The following is a 15,595-nucleotide window of genomic DNA, read 5'->3' as shown; positions in this document are numbered from 1 at the left end:
GACAAACCTGGCAATCTACAAAAATCAGACAGTTCCATCAGAGTCAGGTCTTCTAGAAAAAGAGCTCTATTTTTGGTTTCACTACAGAGTGTACAAAGACATAGGAAGCTCTTTACCAAAATAAAAGTAAATTACCAAGAATTTGACACACTCCCAGAACAAAATTCAGTATTTACTTCTTTGGGAACAATATGTCAAAATATGTCTGAGAATGGCAAAAATAAAACCAGTAGAACAACACATGAAACTGTAATGCCCTTTCTTTTATGGTCCTCATTTATTATTTTTTTATACTTTTGTTTGAAATTGTTGTTGTTCCATCCTCCCTTATAGTATTCTGTCTAGCAGAGGCGTTGTGATCATCTCAAAAAATTGGGGCTTAGCCCAGGCCAGAAAAGTGTCTGGGGAGGAAAAAATTGGATTTCTGGTAGTAAAATGCATTCATCTGGTGCAAAACAATAGCTATAATACATGTGTCAGTCCTCAAAAAGCCTGCTTATTAGATGCAGACCGTTTGGTGTGTGTGTTGATTTTGTATTATTGAATTATATTAAATATTAGAGGCTATTTGGAATTTCTAAATCCTTAAAAGTCATCACCAATAATGATAATTACAAATTCCTCATATTTTAACAACTTATGATCCCAATACACTGTATTGTTCTATTTGTAAAGTTTGTATTGTATTTTTATAGTGCTTTCATTTTGTTGTTTCCTGTTCTACTGGAAGTTAGCAACTCGAGCAAAGATGCTGAGACCATCATGTACAGTAAATTGACCGTGAAAAGGAAGCTACGAAGACATACCAGGAAAGTAAGGCCATTAGTCCTGGCTTTTCTTTTCGACTGGAATACTACAACTTACCTGTGGTTGATGGCATCAATGTATCAATTCAATTCAATTCAATTTTATTTATAGTATCAATTCATAACAAGAGTTATCTCAAGACACTTTACAGATAGAGTAGGTCTAGACCACACTCCAGAATTTACAAGGACCCAACAGTTCTAGTAGTTTCCTCCAGAGCAAGCAACAGTGCGACAGTGGCAAGGAAAAACTTCAGACACTTCAAAAATCAGACTGATTTGACTTTGATTTCTCTGAAAAGTACACCCTTAACAGCTATCTTAGAGACGGTTGCTACGTGATAGCAACAAATACAACACACTGGTCAGACCCTGCACATAGTTGCCCGTTCTATTTGCCGGGAAAAAAAAAACGGACAAGGTTGCACCTTGAGTTCTACAAAAATAATGAAAGAACGGCGAGTGCCTTGGAAAAAACCTGTTTTCATAATTGGCATGTGCCATTTCATGGCTTTATTACTCTGTTATTCTTATTTTTGTACTAAAAAAATGCCTAATGAGTCCAAAGCTGTATATAGTTAAAGTTGTGGACAATTCTTTAATCCAATCTTTAAACTTTACTTTCACTGGTATTTAAAAAAAAAAATGAAATCATTTTGTTGCAAGCATTAAACAAAGATGTAAGTGAGCGATATCTGTCCTGCATACATGTCTGTTGTTTGGTTTGGAACCTCTTGCCACAAAAGCTTGATTGGGAACAGTCAGATGGCTGAGAGGAGTACTCAATGTCTGAGCCCTCTTAACAAACAGATGGTATTTTGTATGAAGGGTTGAAGTAACGTTTTGGACGTTGACATCAAAATGCGGTACAATGGTTCAACTGACAATACAAAGGCAGAAAGAGACAAGGACACGTCTGAGCAATAAGAATAGAATAAATCATTGCTCAGAGAAATTAGACACTTGAGACATATGTGCAGATTTATCATTTTACCTTTGGCGTCTGATACTGTTTGTACATGTTATCTATGTTAAAAAAGCATTATTGAAAAAAAGAAAAAAACAACACTTTAACAGGTGACTCCAAACTTTTGAACAGCAGTGTTACTAGTGTTTATCAGAGTGTTGCCCTGACTTACCACTGTGCACTCTGTAAACCTTGTTTAACCTGCTTTAGTAATGCTGTAACTATGATTGAGAGAAAACAGGAAGAGAGAGAGGAAATGGTCCAATGAAAGACAGGGTTAGTAAGAATAAGAAAGAAGGAAAGCTGGAGAAATGGTTATTGCGACATACTGAGCCAGCAGATGGTGGAGTTGGAAGGAAAGAAGTAAACGGGAAGATAAAGGAACAGAGAAAGAGACAGAAAGAGAGAGTCATCGACATACAGTGAAAGATGAGGATGTGTAAAAGTTGTTTAAAAGAGGAGAAAGGAAGATAGGTACCGGAGAAACAAACAAACTCACCCTTTAACACGCTTACTCATTTCCTGAGTAGCAGATCATCGAGCAGTTAAACAGGATCACCAGAATTAATTATTCAAAGCACCGAGTGACATGGTTATGGTCTCCCGATGTGCATTTCACTTTGAAGCGCACACTCTCACACATTATGTGCGGAAAGCCTTACTGTAACATCTCTGATGTGCATCTATGCACTGAATTCTAATTGCCTTCTTTACCAGCCAATTAAATGGCAGTATCTGTCACCATGACAGCTCATTAGTAAATCAGCATTCAGCTTTCAGGCAGTGTGTTTCTGGGCATGTGCATGTGTGTGTGTGTGTTTGTGTGTGTGTGTTATTTTGAAGTCATGCAGTAATGCCTCATAACTTTGCCCAGTATGCAACAGCCGATCGTTGACCCTACCGCGTGTGTGTGTGTGTCTGGGAGTGTTGCTGTTAGCAGGAAATGGAAAACATTTTTTCCCCCCGTGACTGTGCATGCAGATAGACGAGAGAAATGTGAGCTGTGATTCATGGCATTTTGTATCTGCAGATGCTTTATCCATTTTCATTTGTTTGGAGGAGAGATTAGCTCCACGCCTGGCAAAACATCGTCAGGCAACTCAGAGATGTGGGTTTGACACCCTGCCAGACAGAGAAAGTCCCAGCAGAGCATTCTGGGAGTAACGACTAAGAACAATGGCGCTTTTACTCAGAACCGAGGGAGTTCAATTATGATCTCTATGGCTGCAATTCTGACTGTACTTTATATTAAAGTCCAACGGAAATTAAATTGCGTTTTTAGAGATCTCCTTTACCTTGCAAATAAATCCATACTCAAATGAAAGAAAGTAATATTTTCTGCCCCTCCTGTCTGTAAAAACTTTACAAGCTAGCTGTTTCCCCTGTAGCAGTCCACTTGTTCCTCTCTTGGTTTGGCGTGGCTGCCAGCTAGATTCTTCTGATCACACTCAATGCCTCCTTCAAATTGTTTTTGCTGCAGATTGTTCTCTGTCTTCTCTTGGTAGGTGTTCTTCCCATCCTCCAGTGCCCACTTTAGCTCACTCTAGACAGACTTAACGTCCTCCCTGTCGCAAAGCCCTGAGAGCTCTCTTCTTTCTATTTAGAGGGGATTTGACAGCTTATGTCATCCATAGTTTGTCCTTTGAAAAACAGTGGGTTTTTGCTTTTATTCTTAAGTGTCCACACAGACACTAAACTAATCCGTAATGCCGTGGGAGAGTACTTTGATGTCCCACAGAGCAGGCTCGAGTCTGCGCATTCATTAACAGTCTATTGGACATCGCACACTCCTGAGACCAAACACTCACAGTCCTGACAGCAACGGGTCTCTGCTCGACAGCGAAGAAGGATCGAGTCATGGTCTGATTTGTCGTTGGAAGGGAAGGTAATGGAGCTGCACAAGTAGATTTAAGTTCTGCTTTTGCATGTGCATGTATTAGATCAAGTGCCCTGGTTGACAGCTGATCAAGTGAAGAAGAAGCCATTTGGGGGCAGTTAAACAAGCTGTAAACACAACATGTGATCGTCTTATGAAGTTGTTAAGGTGAACTATTTAGAAAACAGTGTTTTTTACACATTACACAGTGACACTGAGAAACACCAGCATTTATTTAGAGTCATGATTCTGACTACATGTCCAAGACCAATATTTCCTCTGACCAATATTTCCTAGCTCTGGTTTGGTCTTCCCTAACTGCTGATGAAAATATGACTCTTCAGCTGCTAAGTGCTGCACTGTGTTTACCAGCTAATCCCTAATTGTGTCTGCTTGCTATTTGGAGCTGGGCAGATAGTTTACTGAAGTAATGTCATTGATTGATAATATATGGGGAAAAAATGAAAGGCAGCTGTAAAAACTGAATAAAATGGACACTTGAATGTCCTGGAAAGCTGCATTTCTAAAGTCACCACATCCTAGGCATGGACATAAAATTCCACCAAAGACATCAAAAATGTTTGTCTCTTCTATGAAACTTTACCCTTTACTGATATTCCAATGGTTTATATTTTGTAACAGGTGCTACTACACCTGACTGATGCCAGTTTGGTCAGCGTGGACATAATTATCACTTCACATGAATTCGGCACATCTTCTGCTTGTACTGATGTTGATCAACAAAATACCACCTACAAACAGCATCTTGAACATCACAGATAATAAATTTCATTTGGCTTGTCTTGGCGGAATCTAAATGGAAAAGTAATTTTGTATCTCTGCCAGCTTTTAAAACCTGTGAAAATAAAGAAATGGAAGTTTACTACAATATCACCACCACCTTTTTTTCTAAAAACTAACTGAGGGTCAATGTCAGGGCTGTAGTACTCAAGTCCAGACTTAAGCCACTTTTCTGTTGTCCCGGACTTGTTAGTATCTGGACTCGGATATTGGACTTGCCAAATACTCTAGTTGGCCTCAACTGAGTCCAGCACTAAATGCTAGTTACGTCCTCCTTAAGAACAAAACCATTGATGAAGCAAGCTCATTCAGAAAACGGGTATTGGTTTAATTTAAAATCCATCTAGAACAGGCATTGAGATTGGTCACCTGGTATACGCTTGGCTTTATAATATACCTCAATCATCAGGTATTAATCAGTTTCATTTTGGCCACAGACACAATGTCAGTGAGCACTTTGTACTATGAATTCTTCGGGACAAGTCATAAGTTCAAGAACGGGAACATTTCCATTGCATATTTTAAGTAAATAATATGGCCTAATTTGATCCTATAGTGTGTTACTCTGCACTTGCTTTTTGAATATTACAAACAATAAAGAAAAATTGTCATCTTAAAATAGATTTCATACATTACAACAAAGCCAAGGACTTTCCCTTAATGTGAAGTTGTAGCTCTTGTTAAAAAGAGGAAAACGTGTGGAGGGCACAGTGTGGGCATTACTAATGCCAAAAAGCATGTGACATCATGTTGCAGATGGAGTTAATGCCACAGCCACAGAGGTCGGACCGTGCCCCGAATTAAAAAGAAATGGTCCGATATTAAAGGTGCTCTAAGCGATGTTGGGTGACGTTACTTCTTGTGGACGCTGGACCCTGGGCTGTCAACAAAGACCATGTTTTTAACAGTGTGTTCTGGGGACAGGCAGCTCGCGGATAGTGACGAGATGTTTGCTGTATGTGACAACATGTGTTGTGGCCTAAAACACGCGTGATATTGCTTGGAGCACCTTTAAAGTTGATGTATGACATGGTTTCTCCGAGTGTTTCTCTTTTTGCTGTTGGTTTCCATTTGCCACATCTTCCAACATTGCAAAACCAGCCATTGTGCATCATTACGCATGGCCTGTCTTTTTATACCCATCAATTTGTTTGTATCTAAAAAGCTATGTAGGTGGGAATTTATATAATTGTAAATTATAAATAGTTCTGCGCAAGGAGCATGTAATAAGTAAAACTGTATTTCTATTACGCCTTTTACAATGGTTAAAACATGCTTTAGACTTACAATAAAAACAACCATTTAAAACAAAAGTAAAACGAAAGCCATAATAATAAACACTGTATAAAACACTATGATGGTGTATATTATGCCCATATACAGTATCATTTGAGTTTTTTCGCGAATATATCTTCATTTGAATTTACGATAGTATCTTGGTTTATTTTGTCTATTTTTCAATAGACAAAATAAACCAAGATACTATCGAATTGTTTAAGATATTAATTGTAAGAATAGCTTTGTGAATTCTTCATATCATTGATGAGAGGCAATATTTTGATTTATTTTACACAATGGTCTCAGTTTCACGAGTTTTATCCATCTGCCATCGGTGTCGCCATTTCTCAAGTCACCCGTTTTTGTGCGTACACCTGGGTCAGAGTGTAGCTGTGGAGGACCGCCCGTTTTTCCGTTAAGTTTGCTTTTAAAAAATCCCAATTCTTGCTTACAGAGTAGTGTACATATTCTTTTGTGTGTACACCATGTTTATAAATGAGGCCCCTGGTCTTGGACTCGACACATGTGAACTTGACTAAAGCCCTGGTCAACGTCATACCTGCCACCTGATATGCCGCCTTTGTGCAATTCAAATGGGGTTTTCTTTCCCTTTCACACTAGCACAACCAAATAGATCACAGCCAAAAACATACTTTACTATGGTATGTCCCGCCCCAGCAAGTACATCATATTAAGGAAATCATTTCTTCTACATTTGAATTGTGCACCCATTCTTTACCAATAAATGTTCAATTCACCTGAATTTACAGTAATTTAGTGTCTTGCATTTCACATTAGGTAAAGTGTGTGCAAAATAAAGGATGGGATGGCTGAGTCACCAGAGGTCAAAAAAAAAAAAAAAAGTTAGGGAAAAACTTAATTTGGTTCAGTCCAAGCAACAATACAGTGCAGTATGAGTAAATTGACACATAGTCAAAGCGGCTAAAGAGTCCAGTTTTCCCACCAGTTTAACCCATTTGGTTTTTAAAATGATACTGTTTGCCTTGTTATCATCACTGCATATTTCATATTTTATCCATCTTCTTCTCAAACTTCTCATTTTTAAATCATTATTCATTCATTATTAAAACAACACATACAGTATATCACATGGTAAATTACACAGTCCGACCCAGGCTCCTATGACCAACTCAATCTGCCCTGAGCTTGCCTGGGGCCAAATGTATTTCTTTTTTTTTCTTTACAACAAATCAGATATCCCACGCGGCAGACTTACCACTGATGGAGACCAGCTGAGTCTGACTCACTCACACTGCTCCTGGGCTCGCTGGTCACTGTGTTATTAGCCTTTACAGACACTATGTGAGGATAACAACAAACACCAGCTCCTCTCTGCTGTCCTCTCCATTCGCAGCCAAGGGGACAACTGAGGTGAAAACACACTGCTGATGCACAAGGAATAGTTAGTTAGTGTTGTTTGTGTTTGTGTCTGTGTATGTGTGTGCGTGACAGTTCAGTAGTAGTTTCTATGTTTAGCTTATTTGCCAGCAGCAATGCATCAGGGCCTCCGATTTTGGTTATTGTTTTTCTTTGGGCTCCTCATTTATCTCTCCCCTCGTGTTTCCACCTTTTGTTTCTCTTTGTTTTTCTACCACAGCCACCAGACCTCCTCTGTTTCTTTTTCCACTGCATGCTGCTTCACCTGAATGATTTTCATTTGTCTTGTTTTCAGTGAGTTTTTTTTCTTTCTTTTTTTTTAATGTCAAATGACGCTGGTATGGCCAGGTAGACTGAAGCCAAAAAATCCTTCTGAGACAAAACTGTCTTCATGGTTCATGGCACAGTATGTGTGTGTGTGTGTGTGTGTTGTGTGTGTGTGTGTGTGTGTGTGTGTGTGTGTGCAGTTGTGTTTTTAAGGACGTCATCACCTGCAGTGATTAAAGAGTGTTTGTGGTGTTTGAGATGAAAAACTGATCTCTGCAGTGGAGTTCAGAGCAGGGGAACTCAGGTATGTTGACCGAACGTCAGACCGTTTCTTTTGTCCAACACGATCACAGGACTGCATGGACAAATGCGCAAACGCGTCAATATCGCTACACGTGTCAGCAGTATTTTTCAGCTGCCTGTAACACTCACTATTAGTCTAACAGTTTGCAATTTTGACTTTTCACTCAGTCCCCCTCGTTTCCCAGCATCCCTTTCTTCCTCATTCATTCTCGCTTTCTCTCTGTTGGTTCTGTCCATCTCTACATCCTCAGGCTGAAGCAGCTTCAGATAAAAAAGCATAGCTGCAGTGTGTGGTTTATGTGTTTTGTTGTGTGGTACTGTATATTCAGTTGTGTAACAGGGCTGTTTATTTTCATAATTGTTCTTCTTTTCTTTTCTTTTGATTGTGCATGTCACAGTAGCTTGAATAGATTGTTAGATAGTACAACGACTAGAGCTGTTGACTTTAGATCTAACCATTTGACGCTGGGACTTGACTCCCTAAACACTTAACTTAACTTGAGACTTAAGTCTTAAGTCCGTTTTGACCTTGTAAAATCCTGGAACATGCCCATGCACACCAAATATTAATGTATTAGGCCTGTGCATGGAGAGGACACCATCTCAGCTAAGTGAAAACACTATTGTTGTATCACAGTTTTGAACACTGAAACTCCAAAAAAACACTTGTACTTTGTGTAGAAAGACTTCTGACTTTACTTGGATTTTAGATGTGACTGCTGTGACTTGCTTTTACAAGACTTGAAAATAGGGACTGAGATTGAGGGAAGGTCAAGACTGAACCTTCACGCTCAAGTTTTAGGCAAACAAGAATTTGAGATCTGTAAAGTACTCGGAGAAGGGGACAAAATGGTTGGGAAAATAGCATGGTGGAAAAAACTATTAAGTATCAGGTGTATATGCAATGGAAGTTCATCGGCAAGTGTCACATCTGAGGTTCAAGGATGCTCTGGCAAGAGACTGGCAGAGATATATTTAGTCCTGTTTCAAATCACGTTACTTCTATGTGTCATTTTGTGGCGCTAGAGACCATCTTAAGATGATTTGATTGATGTAATATGAGTATAATTATTGTGCAGAGAAAAGACTCACTTTTAAATCTAAGACTGATTTGGTTTTACAGTGTTGCTCAGATGACAACCTATGCTTGCCAAATTATACCATAAAGAGGTTATGATGTAGAAAAGCACCTTGACGGAAGACTACACTTTTCAGAATAGTGCATTCATTATAAAATCATTCATTTTGCATTAAAATTAATCAACAATACACAGATAATCAGATTATTTAGCTTACATTATTATTTCCTGATTTGTAAATCTAAATTATAGTTCTGCAAATACACTTGATATTTAGAAATGTGCTGCAATTAAATACTGTAACACATATCATGAGGACTAGGTTTAACAGACTTACAGGAGTGGACAAAATATCATGAAAACCTAATAGTGTAACATAATTCAGTCACACAGCCCTGCAACAAATTGATCATTAACTTAAAAAGTGTAAGAAATGGATTAAACCAATCATTTGTCTGCCCTAAATTAAATGTAAGCATTCCTAGCTAACTAGCTTATAACATAGCATTATTTATAAATGAAATGTGGCATGTCATCAGCTAACTACATTATTTAGTGGAGTTACAGGTTAAGTACATGTTCAGTACTGGAACTTCCACTGTGTAATGATATTGCAATGAAATGATAGTGGCTCTGCCCTGCTCTTTATCTGGTTTGGGGAAGTTTACCCTCTATCAACTCCAGCCAAATTGAAAGAATTAGTGGTTAATTTGCTAAACTCTTTAACTCTTTCCTCATCATCACTTTCTTTTTTTTCTGGTAGAAGTAAAGCATTCTGTGTGAAAATAGCAACATTAAAGCATAACCTCTTGTCCATTTTTTTTATTTAAACCATCTAAGTGTTAGCTTAGAATGGTATTTGAATATCATTTTCATTTGTACTACAAACCCCAATTCTAATGAAGTTGGGACGTTGCGTAAAATGTATACAATCAGCTCTTCCGTCAGGGGGTGGGGGGGTCAAAGGGTACTTATGACCAAGGTCTATGGTTAACCTAGACTGGGCAAACCCCGCCCACTCTGCCGGCGATTTGATTTCTCCCTGCAGCTCGGTCTGGAAATCTGCACGTTTAATTCTCCTGCTGCAAGCTCACAATTCCCAGGAACCAATCACAAACGGGATTATCTACCTGGCGGGCTATTGGCGGGTTTAACACGATGACCTTAGAGAAGCGACCAAGCAGCTTCTTGTTTACATTCAACATAGCGGCCACCGAATGCCACCGAAGCACAGCATGTTGCTTCTAAATCACCTGGATTGTTGATCTGATTGGTTGAAGGACTTTCCAACTGCATACAGAGTCATTTGAACTATGCCCGTTGGTCACGCCTCTTGTGCAGAGAAACTACAGAGCAGACTCCCCAGACCAAAGCTCAGTCTCAAATCTATTGAGCTTGGTTTGGTCTGGTGATAGCCAGACTATGGTTGACCCTGAAATGGGATCAAGGAAACAAATCAACAATTTACAGAGGTCTACTTGACACTTGTGGATGCGACGGAGACTGTTGTAAACTGTCTCCGTATAAATTTGTGTTTTTCCTGTGAGGCAGAGACTCACATTAGCCTTGGAAATAGGAGCTCTTTCTCTCCCTCTCCCTTTCTCTGTCCATCACCACTGGCAACTGTCAGATGTTGCTGTCATCCTCAGCCGTCCCTTCATCCGTCTCTCTAATGGGAATCCCCCTCTGTTTTCTCTTCACACACACACACACACACACACACACACACACACACCACACACACACACACACACACACACACACACACACACCACACACACACACACACACAAACACACACACACACACACACACACACACACACACACACACACACACACACACACACACCATATTTCTACAATCCCTTGCTTTTCTTCTGTCTTCTGTGTCCCATATGTCAGTCTATCTCTCCTCCCCTTTCTGACACACATACTGTAGAGCTTTGAAGGTGTCCTATTAATTGTGTTATATAAATCAAATCTTTTACAACTATTTAACTAGTTTTACTTCATCCCAGTAACCAGGGGATATAAGCGGAGTCCAAACTTAATTTCCACCCCTAGGTTTTTCTTTCCTGATGCTGTTTAGCTGTCCAAGACTTCCAGTCTGTGCTGCTGCCAAATGTTTTTCATAAATCTCTCACCTATGTCATTCTAACCACTCTCTTTCTCCTCCCACCCCTTCCTGTTCCCTTCTCCCCCTTTTTTCTCTCTTAGTGATGTGAAAAGTGCGCTGAGACTGAGGGCTCTGTTGGCTCTGTTGGTTTGGAGAGATCCTCCACCTGCAAAGGTAAAAAAGTTTTACTGTTTTACCGTTCTTTACCGTTCTGTTTACCATTCTGCTCTCTGTCTCTGCTTCTGAGTGCCAACCTTTTGCTGCTCGATGAGAAGACGTCAGCAGAATAGAAAACGTAGCTGTACAGACAGAAAATGGCATGCAGCAAATATTATGAATAAATGTTACACCTACAGCATGCTTCCGAGGATTGCACGAAGTCAAATCTGCACACACACACACACACACACACACATGCTCAACAGTGAACAGGCTATTCATCTTGTGATTTACCTGTTATTACCTTTGGGAAAACGTTCCTGTCACAAATTCAAGAGTGCATTTTGTATTGCATTTTCAGAATGTATGTATGTGTGTATGTGAGAGAGATCAAATGCAGAAAATCCTATTTTCTTTTCACTTTATGAAAAATTGTGAGCTGTCAAAGGTTTAAGGGTTACAGCCATCCAAGGACAACAGGGTGTATAACAGAAAAACAGAGATGCTCGATGTCCACCCAGCTTAGAGCTGTGTGTATCGAGCTACATTGCTATAGTTCATCATGTTATTCTTATTGAACATTATAGTATGGATACATTATACATACATTATATTTTTCAGCATCTCACGTATCGAGGTCTGTCTTTCACCCAAACTTGTCCCAAATAAGCATCATCTCAGTGTGGCCACTGGTTCAGCACATGGTGTTGTAGCTATCTGTAAGGGAGGAGCACCCAGAGTGTTAGCTGCTGTGTTTCGGTGTTGAGGTTTCCCTTAAATTACATAATTAATAATCTCAAGTTAATATTGTTACGGTTACACACATTCACATCTTGCACAGTCTGATCTATTGGTCCGTGAGCAGTGTGAAACAGCAGTCAAGGCAGTTTCAGGGTCTTGCTCAAGGGCATCCCAGCAGTGGTGATGCTGCTTTTTCACTTTCTGCACCCAGATTTATCCTGTCAGTCACGGGACAGAGCTGGAGGACACTGAGGCTATTTTCTCTGTTTTCTCTGGGAATTTGTGGTTTTGGCAACCTGGGGTAGTGATGTTCTACAATTAGAGAAAAAAATTGAAGAAATTGTGGATATTTTATGCTAAATCCCGTATGTTTAGACTCAGTTTATTTCAATTTGATTCCTTTTCTTGGTAAACATTCAAGAGGAGGAGGCTTTGAAACAGCTTTTATGCTTCAAAGCCTTCATATTGGGAAGTGAAATTACAAAATAAAATACATAATTTAGTAGTTAACTAGATAAATAAGATAGAAAACAAAGTACTTTAAAGATGTTGTTTTTTTGTGTGTGGTGTGTTTGGGGGACTTGAACTCATGACCTCAGTATTTCTAACATTTTAGTCACAGCCCTAAATGGGGATTAAACCGGTGGTCACTAACTTGCTTTGTAAACCTTTAGGCGACTGTTGCTACAGTGAATGCTGTTTTAGTTCCATCTGTGGCTGCACGTCACCGCTGTGTGAAGTAGAGGGAAATAAACACGACAACATTTGGTCAAAGTGGACTTCATTCTAATGAGTTTCACTGATAGGGGGTTTGTTTTTATTTTGGACTGTGATTCAGGGGTTAACTTGTGCTATCTTATAAAGTGGCTATGATCAATCAATATTGTCAATTCCCCTCAGCTCATTTTTATTTAGCTTTATAGCCAAAACTGTATTAAGACGTATACCGCATTGTTTCCAGCTCCAGTTGTTGGTGTGGACCAAAAACAGCTAAAACAACCAGATTAAAGTGAAGATAATGGATTTACATTCACCAGGTGGCCAAAAACACAACTCTGAATAAATGTTAGTTGCTCAATATCTGTTGGATGTGTGATTAGGTAATTGTTTGCCAATAGGCCATATCAGCCAGTTCACATACTTAATGACACTTCTCTACCTGTAAAACTGTTACATTGCATTTCAGCATTTCTCATTACGCAGTAATTGGCACTCATGGCCAGTTTAAAAGGTTATAATGTTTATCATTCATTGTTTTCATTACTTATTTCTGCATCTCCCCTGTGGCCAAAATATAAAGTATTGCAGGTTTAACATCCCTTGATAACATACTTCAGTCTGCAATTCATTCGGCTAAGTATCCTCCATTGCACCAAATAATTCACGTTATTCCAATAATTAAAGTTATACCCCTAAAACCTGCCAGGATCCATTTTCTACCAGAGCTGTACACAAATAAAAAAGTCTTAAAACAAAATTAACAGCAGGAGAGTTTGCAGATAATATCTATCCTGTCTGCCATGATCAATAATCTCTTTAGCTGTACCTTGGTTTTTAAATTGCAGTCACGGTCGCACTGCGGGAAGTCGTCAATCAGACCTGGAGTTATCACAGAGACCATCGACAACATTCATGTGCAGCTGAAAAATCACGATTTTCATCACTGAGGGAAGGAACGAAATAACGATTGAGAGAACATCATCATTATCATCACTTTCATCGCTTATATTGTCACTGTGACCTTCATCATTCATCAGTTTAATTACAATCATCATGCTGCCTCCACAACTGTGCACATGATTGTTGCTCCGTCCGCCCCTCCGTTATTCCGCCTTCTCTCCAACAAACAGCATCTCTGCTCTCATGTGGCCTCCTGTCCCCATGAATGTTTGTGTCTGTCTGTCTGTGTGTGTGTGTGTGTGTGTGTGTGTGTGTGTGTGTGTGTGTGTGTGTGTGTGTGTGTGTGTATGTGTGTGTGGTGTGTGTAAGAGTGTGCGTAATGAGGTGATTTTTATTCTGTCCTCTTGCCCTGTCAAGACCACAGATTCAATTTGTGAGTTGAGATTGTGTGTGTGTGTGTGTGTGTGTGTGTGTGTGTGTGTGTGTGTGTGTGTGTGTGTGTGTGTGTGTGTGTTTGTCTGTGTGTGTGTGTGTGTGTGTGTGTGTGTGTGTGTGTGTGTGTGTGTGTGTGTGTGTGTGTGTGTCGTTGAGCCTAGAATCAGAGATGGAAGCAGAGATGAATTCTATTTTTGGCGGGCTGTGTTTACCTCTGTGTGTGTGTTTGTGGGGGAAAGATGATGGAGAGCTCAAATTTAACAACTTGGCATAAGCTTGTGTGTATAAGATAGAAACGAGATAGAGGGAGGGAAAAGGTGGCCAGAAGAGAGGAAGAAGGGGTGGTTGGGTGTGAACAGAGGAGTGTGTGGAGAAACGAGGGATTTTTAGGAGGTGAAATTTCAGATTACAAGAGGGCAGATATATCTGACAGGAGAAACAAGTGCTGCTCTGCCCAGAGGGCGGATTAATAAATGATACATACGCACAAAAGCAATGCACACATCCCTCAAAAATTGATCTTTATATTAAAAAAACAAAACAAAGATAGACACATATATGTGATATGAAATGGGGACAACATGTTATTTTAGGGTCAGTTTAAGTCAGTTTTATTTATAGAGACTTGAATCACTTTGGTAACACTTTAACCTTTCTAATGATTTTTATGCAGTATACACTCAGTTCCCAGTTTGGGTACTCCTGGACAAAACAAAACAGTCAATACATCTTTGCATTATTCAGAGAGGTGCTTCCATTATTTAGCGTACCATCATTAATATAAAAGCGTTGATCAAAGTCAATTCATTCAATTGAAATAACCTTGTTAGCACAATCCAGGCAGTAGTTGGGTCTTCTGCACAATTTAATTGGGAAACAAATTTGGAATATAATATAAAATCAGATTCTAAGAACCAATGAAATGCCTCCTTGTCTTGCTGCAAGGATTTGACCCCTCCTGTGTACGAGCCTGCGCTGAAAGCGTGTTGTTGCCGCATAAGTTACTGCAAGTATACTGGAGAATGGAGGAGAAAACTCAGCTAAAGTTGCCACTGCCATAGATACTAAGTAGTTTTTATGAGTGAAATTGCGGCCCTTTCTCCACTCTGCTTGTGCACGATTGTGTATGGGTCAGAGCCCTGAGGGCAGTGCGAGGAGTTAGATGGAGCCCTGAGGAGATGCTACTTCCAAATCTTGCTAGCTTTTTAACGTTACCAACCCTGCCTTTAATAACTTGCATTCCGCTTTTGCTGAACTTACTCTGCAGAAGGAAGTCACAAAAGTAACACTTGACTTGAAAGCAAAAAACGTACCTGTAAATTTTAAATGTTGACCTTAAAAAATCCTGGAACAAAGACAGTATACAGAATGGCAACACTCACGGCTTGTATGATCACAACTTGCATATTTTTTTGCATTGAAAGTATTTGTTCTCAGGTATGTGACAACACTATTTACACAACTGTAAAAGCAAAATATGCTAATGCTGTTATTTTAATGGTCAACATTACAAGATCTGACTTGAGTCATGTTTGTGCTGGTAGAATACGAGATGCAAACAATTGTGGGACTCACACTAATTCAAGTTTTTCCATGCAGTGTCACTAGTGGTTAAAAACTCCACAGTGTCCCTTAAATCTGTTCACAAGGTTAAGTCATGGGGTCTAAATAGGATCTCACACAGTGTTATTCCTACAAGCATAACTGTTATTCTGCCAAGGAGTAAACAGCTGTACATATCAGTCCA

General features: G+C 39.5%; 1 protein-coding gene across 1 annotated transcript in view; it reads left to right on the top strand.

Annotated features, from left to right (window-relative positions):
• LOC116697203 (protein ELFN1-like) overlaps window positions 1-15,595 on the top strand; it is a 108,853-nt gene that overhangs the window by 56,183 nt on the left and 37,075 nt on the right. Inside the window, 1 exon segment of the mRNA XM_032528520.1 lies at window positions 10,995-11,067. The gene's annotated coding sequence lies outside the window, so the exon portion shown is untranslated.

The sequence above is a fragment of the Etheostoma spectabile genome, chromosome 2 (assembly GCF_008692095.1).
Source record: "Etheostoma spectabile isolate EspeVRDwgs_2016 chromosome 2, UIUC_Espe_1.0, whole genome shotgun sequence".
NCBI classification, from domain to species: Eukaryota; Metazoa; Chordata; class Actinopteri; order Perciformes; family Percidae; genus Etheostoma; species Etheostoma spectabile.
Note: the sequence above shows the minus strand (reverse complement) of the source record. Positions and strands in the feature narration are given on the sequence as shown.